Source organism: Maylandia zebra, linkage group LG3 (genome assembly GCF_041146795.1).
Source record: "Maylandia zebra isolate NMK-2024a linkage group LG3, Mzebra_GT3a, whole genome shotgun sequence".
Classification (NCBI taxonomy): Eukaryota; Metazoa; Chordata; class Actinopteri; order Cichliformes; family Cichlidae; genus Maylandia; species Maylandia zebra.
This window is the reverse complement of record NC_135169.1, coordinates 19,696,747-19,709,440: the sequence shown is the minus strand read 5'-3', so window position 1 is coordinate 19,709,440 and position 12,694 is coordinate 19,696,747. Positions and strand designations below refer to the sequence as shown.

Below are 12,694 nucleotides of genomic sequence, written 5' to 3'. Positions count from 1 at the left end.
ACACAGTCATACACAGTACGATATGTAGTGAAATGCTTGGACAACTGCTCGTGACCTAAAGAAAACAAAAAAGGAAAAGGCTATGAATAAGATAGGAAATAAATATGAAAAATTAAAAAGGGTAAATTTAACTAGGAAGGAATAAAATATAAATTAAGGTTAAAAATGAAATAACTGTACAACACAAATTAGAATGAAGGGTAAATTTAACTGGGAAAGAATAAGATAAAATATATAAATTAAAGTTGAAAATAAAATAACTGTACAACAAAATACACAATATAGAACTATATAAGAATGTATGAAGAAATATAAATAAATAAATACACAATAACAGCATTATTATTCTGTCATTATTGTTCATTACTGACAGTTACAATGACTGTATGAATTGTAATGACACGACACTCTCAGACACACAGGTCTGTTCAACATCACAAACCGCTGGTTGTCCCTCTTCTTCTCCCTCACAGCTCGTCTTCCTCCTCACTCTCAGGACTGTCCCTCTCTACATCCTCTCCAACTAACTCCTCTGTCTCTCTGTCATCCTGCTCCTCAGCTCCTCATCATCTCCATCCACTCTCTACATCGTTCTCTACTGGCCCCTGTCTAAACCCACCTATGCACAGGGGGGGTTATGTTCAGGGATTTATGATGTTTGTAGTAAAAGAAGAGCAGCTGAACCTCTCGTCTTTGTTGTTCTTCTCTTTGACGATGATTCGTCCATCACTGACGTCTTCTTTTCTCACTGCTGAGCAAACTGCAGCTGTTCGCTCTCTGCACATGAAACACACAAAGATAAATAAACCAGTCCAGGTTTTTGCAGGTAGAACAGCTGTTAGCAGTGCTGCCACACGTGTGATATAAAGAAGAGTCGTAGCATCACAAACATCTTTCTTAGAAACTGGCAGCAGTTTTCAGCAGCTCACATTTTACTACAAGGTCCAAAACCAAGACTCTTTCTAACGTTACACACACACTACAATCAGCACTGTGGTGAGAAATGAGCTTCACACATCAGTCCTGTGGAGCTCAGGGTCAATGTTGTAGCTGAGATTCATTTACATGATGCTTGGATTCATTCACTGAATTCTACTTTTACTCCACCTGTTTGCTGTCTAAACACACTATAAACAACATGTTGTGAAGACACTATGGCAGGATAGCTCGTGAAACATCTGCTCACATCTGGTTGAATTCAGTTGTGTACATCCACAAAGAGCAGCAGGTCAGCTGATCACAGCCTGGACACTGAAAACCTGAAGCTCACGTTAGAAACGACTCTGATTATTTTCCTGTGCTGAGCCACTACAAACACTTTGAATGTTCCTCACCTGCTGAATCCACTTTAACCCTGACTGTACATATAAAACGTCTTTGTTTTCCTCTGCTCATGTTCTACTTCACTGATTCAAACTGAGAATCTATATTAGAATGAACATTTAGACTGAAAGGGTTCATCAGAAATCCAGAAATGTGTGTGTTGGACCAAAAATTAATTTCTGATGTTTCTGTGTTTTTCTCTAATAGTTATATTGTTAAACAGACTGTAGTGAACAGGACTTATGAATGAGTTATAAATAAAATAAAGAAATGAGCTGCTGTTGAAGTATCTTGATGACACTGTGTAATTGTACCACAATGTAATTAATTCAGTCCTTTGTGGTGACTTAAATATCCTCATACAACTATGATGTTATATTTCTTCAAACTTCTTGGCCACATCTCATTTTAAAAGGACATTTTAATATTAATGACACTTTTACCCATATATATATATATATATATATATATATATATATATATATATATATATATATATATATATATATATATATATATATATATATATCAAATATAACTGATTGCAGTTCTATTCTAGTGACAGAAATATTCTTTCTTGCTCAAAATAAGTGGATATCGTTCATGAGAGATATAGACCTATTTAAACAAATCTCTTTTAAATTCCCGCGATGATATCTGGCACATTCCGAAAATTACGTATTAGCAACTGATAGGCTGAAGGATTGGGGCGGTCCCCGCCAAAGTTCATTTATATGAAGGGTTTTAAGGATTTTAACAGCAGGTCGCACTGTCCAGTCAAATTTTCAGAAACTTTTCCCGCGAACTTTAAAAACACTCTGATCTCAGCACCCACAGAAGTACAAGTAATGGACCTGACATCAGCCTGCTGCTCTGTGATTTTCACCTGCCTTCTCTCGGCTGTCTCTTCAAGTGAGTTCAACTGAGTTTTTGTTTTTTACACTGTAACTACACACTCATAACACACTGCGATCCACTGTAACTACACACTGACAACACACTGTGGTGGCAGAGATGGATCAGTGGGGTGCTTGTGTTATGATCGGAAGGTCGGGGCTTCACCGACCGTGAGGTATCCCTGAGTAAGGTACCGTCCGTACACACTGCTCCCGGGGCGCTGGACTGGTGGCTGCTCGCTGCTTCACTGACTGAATGTGTTAAATGCAGCGGACTCATTTCCTACTGGACTAACAGCAGCCCGCTGTCACTGTGAGCAGGACACACGGGGGGGTTGACGTCAGAGAAGGGGGCGGGGTTTCCGGAACCTTCTAAAGCAGAGCAGAGGCCTGGTCCTCTCCCGGTCCTACTTCTTCTAAGTCGTCTGGATATCCTCGTTAAACTTTCTAACAATGCAGAGTTTTCGCTCGGAAGTTGTTTCTACCATCTCTTTAAGGGCTGAGGTAAAACGAAACTTTATAAACTAGAAAATCCGTCAGAAGAAGGAGCGAGTAAACGCAACGCTGTCACACACGAGCCCGAGGTTTTCCTGCTAGTCTTAAAAAAGGGTTGTACTTCCTGTCCCAGTGAGCAGGAGGAAACTGTCTGAATCGCTTCACATTTACATGGAAATGATCATTAATGCTGAAGCCGTGTGGGTATCAGTCACGGACCGGCCTCCCCTCGTGTGTTTTTCTATTAAGATCAGGATCATTGCCTTAAAAATGATGATGTTACCGATCAGATTCTTTCATGGTGGATCAAAATCTGATCTTCTCTGTGTTCATAATTTCATCCATTCAGACAAGATCAACAACACTGACTGACACGCAACTCCAAAAACTAACAGAGCCTCCATCGTGTTTCACAGATGGCTTCAAAAATGTACAGTTTTGATTCATCATTTAAACCTTTAACCTCTCTAATCTGTGTCGTTTCCTCTTTCAGTCCAGGAAAACATCATAGCTGTGTCCAAACAGAAGACCATTCTGACATGTCTAGTTCCAAACAACAACCCTTACACAGCTGTAGAGTGGAAAAAAAGTGGCCTGGGAGAAGAACATGTCCTTTTGTATCGGAATGGGCACTTTGATCCAGAAAACCAGCATCCATCTTTTAAGAACCGGGTGGATCTGCAGGACAGACAAATGAAGGATGGAGACATGTCTCTGATTGTGAACAATGTGACGACTACTGATAGTGGAACATATGAGTGTCGAGTCTACCCAAGAGGAGAAAATCAAAATAATGCTCCAGAGACGCTCATATGCAGCATAAACCTGAGTGTTGTTGATCCTCCAGGTGAGTGAGTAGAGTTGAGTGTGTGTGTGATCAGAGGTGAAGCTGCTTCCTGGTTGTTGATGTTTGTTTCTAAAGATGTTGTTGATGAGACTTTGTAGAAAGCAGCTGGTCTGAGTGATGTGATCAGAGTGCAGTAGATAATGTCTGACAGCAGTTTGAAGAGGAAATGGATTCTGTTCTGTTCTTCACTCATCACCTACCTGACAGCTGACACCTCACACCTGTTTCTCACCTGCAGGTCAGACAGGAGGACACACAGAGGATGGAGGGAAGGAGGCAGAAGAGAAGGAAGCAGGAGGGAAGGAGGATGAATCTTTTGGACTGAAAGTTGGTCTTCCTGTTGGCGTTATTGTTGCTGCTGTTGTTGTTGTTGGTGGTGTTATAATCTACAGGAAACTTAAACCACAGAGTCAGGGTTCATACCAGCTGAACAGCAGCCTGTTTGAAATGTGAAAATAAGATTTTCACAAGTTATTAAATGTTATTTTTGTTTGGTGCAAAACATCGACAAACAGTCCAACAGAGAAACAGAGTCAGGATTCGCCTCCTTGAACTCTCTCAGAGGGCTTCCAGCTGATCTGAGTCTCCTGCTGCTGTTCCAGCTTCTCAGAGCAGAGACAGACGAGGACATCCTGGATTTGTTGTTCAGCATCTTTGTGAACGATTTCATCACGTTGTGTTGAACAGTTTTAAAGATGGATTCATTCCAAAAGAAGATTGAACTAATGTCGTACTTTTCCTTCTTTTTCTTTAGTTTTCTTGAATTTCAGACGTGTCCTGTTTCTACTGTATGTGTAGCTGTTAGCTCGTGACCTCTGCTCCTGCTGAGCTGAAGCCTCAGACTGTTTCTGTAGTTTAAATAGACGAGACATCTATAATATATATTTGTATATATTAAATTACACGGAGCTTTTATTTATTTCTGTTTATTTATACACTTTTAAAATTATTCCTGGTACAGATTTTATTGTTTTACGTTATTATTGATGAAAAAATGAGTTGGTTTTTGTATACATGAATTCTCTTTTATAAAAAATATTTTCTAACCTGTATTCCAAAACGTTGGTTCTGTTCGTCTGGACGTAGCTTGTAAATGTCCTGTTTATAAGGTTGGGGAAACCTGCAGTCACTTGGATGAGTGACGAAACGTTTCTCCCACTGAAAACACTACGTCCAGGTGAACAGAGTCAACTTTTGGAGATTTACTTACCTGGATGATTGAACATGCATCAAGGCCCTTTCTCACCTGTACAGTCTGTTTTTGTTCTGTAAATAAATTTTCTTAACCTGAATGTTGCTTCCTGTTGCTTCATGAGTAAATCTGAAATGAAACTGAATAATCTGAGCTGGAATCAGTCAAAAGTGAGTTTGTGTGAAATCATCTTTGCTTCTGCTTTTAAAGTGAGTTTTTTTCCCCAACTATCGCCATCTGGTGGCCTTCAGAGAGAATGCAGGCGTCCATGTTTTATACTGTGTCTACAATGTATCAGTGTGGTGCTATTAGTATAAGGTGGGATGTAGATTTTGTTACATTGTACCTGTGAGCACAAACTACACACATCAATAGGCAGGTCATGTACTTACATTCATGCTGTGCTACAAACCCCTCAAAGTGCTTTTAATTAACCACACATTCATAAAGCAGCTTATTCTGGGCACTTCATCTCCCTCACATACACGACCAACCTAGAATCTTCCACTCCAGAGTAGCTGAGTGCAAACTCCACACAGAAAAAAAGAAGCCCAGCAGGATTTGAACCTAGAACCTTCTTGCTCTGACAGGACAGCAACAACCTGCACCACCTATGGCAGAAACTGGATCTGTGCCAAAGCAACATCTCTCAAAGCGCACTCTGACATCTGTATGACCTGTGCTGCTTTCTTTTTCACTCTAGGGAACCTTGGACTTTTGAATCTTTGTCCTTCGTGGGGTTTACCTGTGCAGGTGAGTTTGATATCAAAATCTTATTAATTTCATATGACAGCTGAGTGCTGTTGGCTGCTCACAGAGAGGACGCAGGTCTCCTGTCACCAAACCTCTGCTGTCATGTGGCAAAGCAGATGTTAGTTTTTAGATGTACTCACACACAAACAGTTTGGTGCAATTAAGTTGTGAAGACAAGATTTTTCTGTTCATAACTCAGCTGTCACCAGCAGAGGGAGGAGTCGAGGCAACAGCTGATCTAGAGAAATCTTCTCAGGGTAGCAAAATCAAAGTCATTTCTTTACACATATTACAGAATGTAACATCTGCATAGGGCAGCTGTAGCTACAACCGTAGCTTGCCTCCACCAGTGTGTGAATGTGAGAGTGAATGAATAATGGCATTGTAAAGCGCTTTGGGTGCCTTGAAAAGCGCTATATAAATCCAATCCATTATTATGTATCATATACATGGTTAAAATACATGAAATATACTTGCTGCCTACTTTATATAAAAAAAAACTTTATTGTTTTCTTTAACACTCATAATTAAACATTTCACTTAAATAAAAAAGGTGAACTGTTTAGCTTATATGATAAATAAACATACAATGCAGAAAGCTACACAACATGAGGCGGTTCATTTACAAACACTAGTCTAACTTAAGTTTCACACTCTGTTACACAATACTAACCTGATCTGCTTCTGTTGTTATAGACTGTACATGGTTCCCACTGGTCTGACATTTCTCTTTAACTTTACTTTTACAGCTTTCAAACTGTGCTTTACCTTCTTTGTTATCATTATTTTTTTAGCAAACTATTTTTTATTAACATTCTTTATTAACACAACTGATCTAAAAAAAACAAAACAAAACATAAAAACCTACTGGGGAAAAGTTATTTTTTACTGTAAAAACCTCAGCTGTGTTTATTGGTGGTGGTAGGTAACGTCCGTGCTGCATTCACATCATCTAGTAGATCTTCTGAGGGTACTTCATGTAGATTTGGTAACCAGCTACACTGGATCCAGGTTTCAAGCTCAGTTCCTCTTGCACTCAACGATCCTTCTTCTACTGCACTTGGGGCTTTGTACCCAATCTCGGGTGGGGGTGATGATATGTCCCCCCTGACCTGGCGTCCTGGCTCCCCCTTGCCGTAGCATTTGTGTTGTACCTCATCAATCTCTAGCTGTGCGAGCAGTTCCTTCTTTCGAATGTTGGAACACTGAGCTACTGGTTGTTTCACCATCCATGTGGATGTTGGGTATCGAAGACTCCATAGGTCCCTCATCCTGTCCATGTACCTCCTTCTGCTGGGGTTACTTGTGTAGTAGCGTTCTAACAACACCCTGTTTTCATCTCTTGCACACCAATGTCTTCTTGTCCAGTAGCCACTTCTCATCAGGGTGTCCTGGTTCAAATTTGTGAGATGCTTGTTTTAGTGTCACACCAGTCCATGATTTCACTTCTCTAATCATTCCTCACATGCTCCATGATGTCCTCTTATAATAAAACATCAGACTAAACCAAGTCTGCAACTCTTGAGGTCAAAAATGTCCTCCTGTGTCCAAACTATGCTCATAAAGCACGCTGTCACATGCTTTCAATTTTATATAAACCCTCCTACAAAGCATGAATGTTAACAGTAAATGTGCACGACAAACACATAGAAGCACTCAGAAACCATCTAGATAACTTTTATGTCAAAGGTCATGGGACATAAAATCATTGTGCATCATCTTATAATAAAAACATTTAAAAAGTTTGCTGACTTTATGCAAAAAATAAGGTTTCAAATTCTCCTGCAGATTGAAAATCAAATCAACCTTATGCAAAAGTTCAATAAGGAAGATCTGTAGTTACACATCTGTCTGCTTTCCAGGTGTTGGCACTGCTTTTCAAAATGGTGATAATGTGACAGACATCACATCTTCTTAAGATATCACACACAGAAACAATGAAGGGCAGAAGGTTTGATCATCTTAAAGAACTGAAATAAACTGAATAAAGAGGGCGAGCTGTTAAAGGAGTCCTCTGCGGTTTCTATATTCCAGCTGTGGCCACAGCTGTTTAACCTCTGCATCCTCTATCAGCTGTCCTCCAGATGCATTTTAGGACCTGAGACATACTTCCAGCTTCCAGATATGTAAAGTACATCCTTACCAGAAGCTCGGGTCTCAGAAGGAAACTTACAGTCTGTTTGTTCTACTGTAACATTAAAGGTCAAAGGTCACATGAAAACTGTCATGCATTGGGAAAACTAATGCTCCACTGCTGCCATCTGCTGGTTGCTATCATGAAGTGACTGATCTTCCCATTTACACACAGTGCATATATTCGGCGGCCACTTTATTAGGTATACCTGGCTAGATGGATGGATGGATTGTTGTCACGTTCAAGAAATTACATTAGTTACATGGCACTTTATCCTGCAGGAATGTGGTTATAAAGTGATGCACACAGTCAGTTAGAATACTTCAAGCAGGCTGTGGTGTTTAAACAATCCTCAGTATGGGGTCCAAAGTGTGCCATTAAAATATCCCCCACTACACCACCAGCACCCGGTTCTCCCTTCTGCAGAAGCAACAGGATCATGCTTCTGCAAAACTCCTCTGTGATCTGTGTTGTAACTCTGAACTTATCCATATGATCCTGTTTCTGATTGAATTCTCTAAAAAGTTAAATTTTCAACAGATTCTGGTTTATGTGAGTCATCTTCTTCCTTTTCGGAGCGGAATGTCAGGGATATAAAAAGGTTCTCAACTTCACTGGATCCACTTCATCATGTCTGCATGCCAATCGGTAGTGATTTGACACACACGCACAATGACTGATCAATGGTCATGAGAATTTGCACAATTATGATGAAGAAAAAGACCTCCCTGCCCATTGTTCCTTCAGTGATTCTAGTTTCAGTCATTATGCAAATGTACTGTTTATGTACTGTTTATAAGATTTGGGGAAACCTGCAGTCAGCTGAGACTGAAGAAGTCACTTTGATGAGTGACAAAACGTTTCTCCCACTGAAAACACCACGTCCAGGATGTATCGTCCAGATGAACAGAATCAACTTAATTATAGAAGTTTATTTTTACAGTACTCAAAGAGAACAGTCACAGAGCAAACATGTTGCTGCAAACACCAAAATGTCTACAAATAATTTATTACAGATTTGTAATAAGATTTTCTTCAACTTTATCTAGTAGCTGAATTTTGTTTAACCCTTTTTTATTCATGGATTTTCAACAATGATTTCCTGAATCTTTCTGTCAAACACTAGTTTAATTTCTCTACACTAGCAGAAAAGCCAAAGACTGTACAAACATGGCTTCTGCCTGACTCAAGGAATTAAGCTTAGACTTTGAATTTGAGAGGATTGTTGTGAAAAACAAAAACACACCATCATTTACCATTGTTCACGTTTTTATTCTGAAAGGCCTGGTGAAGAATTTTCTATTAAGTATGAAAGATAAATTAATTTTTTATGGCACCATCTTCTTCTTCTGCTTCTTTATTAAAGAAAGAAGAATATCTCTCCATTTGAACTTTCTGGCCCTCAGTGGTTGTATGAGATTTCATTTCATGTTCATCTCCTTTGTGAGGAGAACAAACATAATATAAATATATAGAATTTAAATATAAATGTGAGAACCAGTTAGAGAGCAGCAGCTGGATTCCTGTTGTTGGACTGGTGGACGACTGCTGGGCTGAGCAGAGCCTCTCTGTTCTCTTTATATACAGCAAAGTGAAAGAATAAGGACATGTCAGTGAACGCATCACAGTTATAACACAACTTTCTGTTTTGGGTCACATAAATGTTGAACTTTGGACACATTTTCTGCTGCTGCATGAGCAGTACATGACAAGTATCAGATCACACAGCATCTGCAGAGACGACCAGCGTTGTTTCTGATACGTTTTAACCACAACTTGGCTCGGAGTGAAATCTAAATACTGCTGCACTCACTCTGAACCCTGATTTTTATTTATGGATTTTTACTGACTTTTACTGACTGACTTTACTGACTCAAGGAATTAAGCTTAAAGTTTAAATTTGAGAGGACTGTGGTGAAAAAACAAACAAACAAAAACAAACCATCGTTCACTGTAAAGGTCGCCAGAGTTTAAAGAACTGTATGGATTCTGTAAATCTCACAGTTAAAGCCTGCTTGCTGTGTTTCCTGGGTTTCTGAGCAAAGATGAGAAACCTGCAGTCTGTCCTCTCACTTTCATTCAGGAAGAGCAGAGCAGAGCCAGGAAGAGGAGCTGAGGAAGGCAGGAAGAAGGAGCTTGGCTGAGAACATGGACTATGTTTAGGTGTGAGCACTACAGCTGCAGCACAGCTGTGGACTCCACCCTGATGATTGTTTGAGTGAGTGAATTTTCTCTGTTTAGTTTGCTATTTAAACATGTTTGAGTGATTTGTTGCCTCTGATTGGCAGCTGAAAACTATGTGAAAAATGATTGCATATTTGATAGTGGATCCTTCTTTAGCCAGGTTTGTCACACAGTTTCTTCTTATTCAGCATTTAAACAGACAGATCTGTGTCTACAGTTTGAAACAACCTCACACTGAAAAAATGTGAAATGTGGAGCACTGCTTTCAAATGAAAAGCCTCATATTTTTACATGTTACGTTATTATTATTATGTGTTTGATCTGGGGTCAGCTGGTACTAGAAATTGGCGATATATATGATTGAATTGAATCGAATTGAATGTATCCTCCCCCAACCTCAGACTTCTGTCATAAACATGATATAAACATCAATACTAACTTGTATTGGTACCAAGGAGGCGCAGGCATGTCTGTACGTGTCCTGTGGTTAGGTTTAGGCATTCATTTTTAAATGTCAAAGTTAGGGCAAGTGGCTAGGGAATGCATTATGTCAATGAGATGTCCCCACGAAGATAGCAAGACCCGCCGTGTGTGTGTGTGCATGTCTGTGTGCATGTGTTTTTTCTCTTGCTTCATGAGAAGCTTGCAGAGTTTTGCAAGAGTGGCATGCAGTTTCCATGGTGACATTAATGTTTACTTGAATGCTTACGTCAGTTTTGTCTTTTGACCGAAAGACACAAGAGGGGGATTCCTGTAGCAGAGGCTATGTGTGTGTGTGTGTGTGTGTGTGTGTGTGGTGTGTTCTCCTCAAGCCCTGCAGCTGTTAAGATGCCCAGTTCACAAGAAATGTAACACCCTTTGTAAGTCTTTACAGTCCTTTCTAATTACATCTTTGAGTACAAACAGATTTGTTGTTTTATCTGCACATTTATTAATTATGACTCACTAAAACAGAGATCTCTCTCTGGCCACATATTCAAAAAACCTGCTAAGCACTTTTGCATGGAGGATGGAAACAATAACTCACAAAAAACACCATTAAAAAATTAATTCAGATTTTTTTTTGTGATGTACTAAATCTTCTTTAATGTCGTTTTAAAAAGGAAATAAGTGAAATGATTCAAAATCAAATTTGGGATCATATTTTTTTTATCTTTGCAATGAAAATTTCTTTACTCCTTCTGTCTTTGCAGTTTACTTTCATTTTACTGGTTCTGCTGAGTCACTGGCCATTCCAGCAGAAACCTGTCATAAAGTCTCTGGTTCCTTTTTGCTGTGTGCGTCTTGTTCCTGCCCATCACTTGTTATTTATCCTTGTAAAGAATAAGAAGTGACACTGGAGCGACACAGAGCCCTTATCCTCACAGTGCAGCGGTGGATTCAGCCTGTTTAAGGTAACTAACAATGCTAATGCTGTCAGACACTGAGGCCTGTTGCATGCACACAGTGTTCGAGCAATAGCTGCAGCCCACAGCCTTTAAAATAGTGATTAAAATCCTGTCTGTAAGCAAAGTGTCATCAGACACTAATCTTTCAAACACTTGAGATTAAACTGAGCTGACAGCGAATCGTTCCTTGTATTACTGCACAAGGGGAAGACTGGAGATGACAATAATGATTTAATGAATTTTGTTTTCATTACACGAGTGCACACTTTCATTCTGAATGTAAAGTAAATGACCTGTGTAGTTTTAGGAAATTGTATCAGACCAGCACACAACAAACATGACAACAAATGAGAAGAATTTAGAAGCTCACAAGTTTTTCTTTCTTAAAGAACAGGCTCTGCTAATACTAGTGTGTGTCTGTGTGTGTTTTTGTGGGTTGTCTGTTCACATGTCTTAACTAGATTATTTCCCATTTAAAGAAACAAACAAAAGAACAACATGCATTAAATTATTTCATTGACCCATAGTTCTCACTTTGCAAAGGCAGTCTGATTAAAGTGTTTGTTTACATGTGAACAACGTTAAAATACGTCTGTTAACAGTTATGTTTTTACAATCTCAACCTGATCACCATCCAGCAGGAGGATCAGTGAGTCCTGAGGCTGTGCTACCAACCAGGATTTCATCTGATCCAGGTAACTTCAGGGTGTCTGTACTGCTGGGGTAAATCACCACGGTAACTTAATCAGATTGGAGATCAACAATACTGTAGTTTAGCTTTTTCTCTCACGCTGCTGATTTTGTATAAAATACACAACATATATTTTAACTTTACTTACTCAGTAAACCCTGGTTAAACTTAACAAACTGAGCTTTGTGTGACTGCTTATTCTGAACAACAGTGTTGGGGTAAGATACTCTGGGTGTGCTGAACTCACTACAGATTTTACCTCAGATGTGTAACTTCTGACTCATAAATATGTGTTTCAATCTATGCAGTGTTTCAAAATTCAAATCAATTTGACCACAAGCAAAACCATTGTACTGATTTCTAAGTAATTTACACACAATTTACTGTCTGTTTCACAAGTCTGATCCTCATTTTGCTTCCTGTGAGCACACATGTCTAAAAATATGTGTACTATTTTTAACTGCCCAAGACGCAGAGATCTATGGGGCGCTGTTTGTAAAGTGAGATATGCTGAAATTAACTGAAAATGTTTTCCACATTTAGCTCAAAAACCTACAAAAAATGTTTTTTTTAGTCATTTTTACAACATTTAGTAAAGTATTTGTAACTTTTCATATTTAAAACACAATTTTAAATGTGAAATCTAAATATTAAATTTTAAATCTAAATGTTAAACGTGGTCAGGTTGTGTCTGCTCTCCCCGTCACTTGTCACCACCATGAGCTGCTTCACTTCTTGCCTACAAGCATGTCCAGTGATTTAGCTGCATAGATAACATAGCTTCACAGCTG

The 12,694-nt window shown here is 39.1% G+C and overlaps 1 long non-coding RNA gene across 1 annotated transcript in view; it reads left to right on the top strand.

Annotated features, from left to right (window-relative positions):
• LOC101464232 (hepatitis A virus cellular receptor 2 homolog) overlaps nucleotides 1-12,694 on the top strand; it is a 48,091-nt gene that overhangs the window by 30,406 nt on the left and 4,991 nt on the right. Inside the window, exon 2 of the long non-coding RNA XR_013095842.1 lies at nucleotides 11,851-11,907. This is a non-coding gene — a long non-coding RNA (hepatitis A virus cellular receptor 2 homolog). The remainder of the gene's footprint in view (nucleotides 1-11,850; nucleotides 11,908-12,694) is intronic.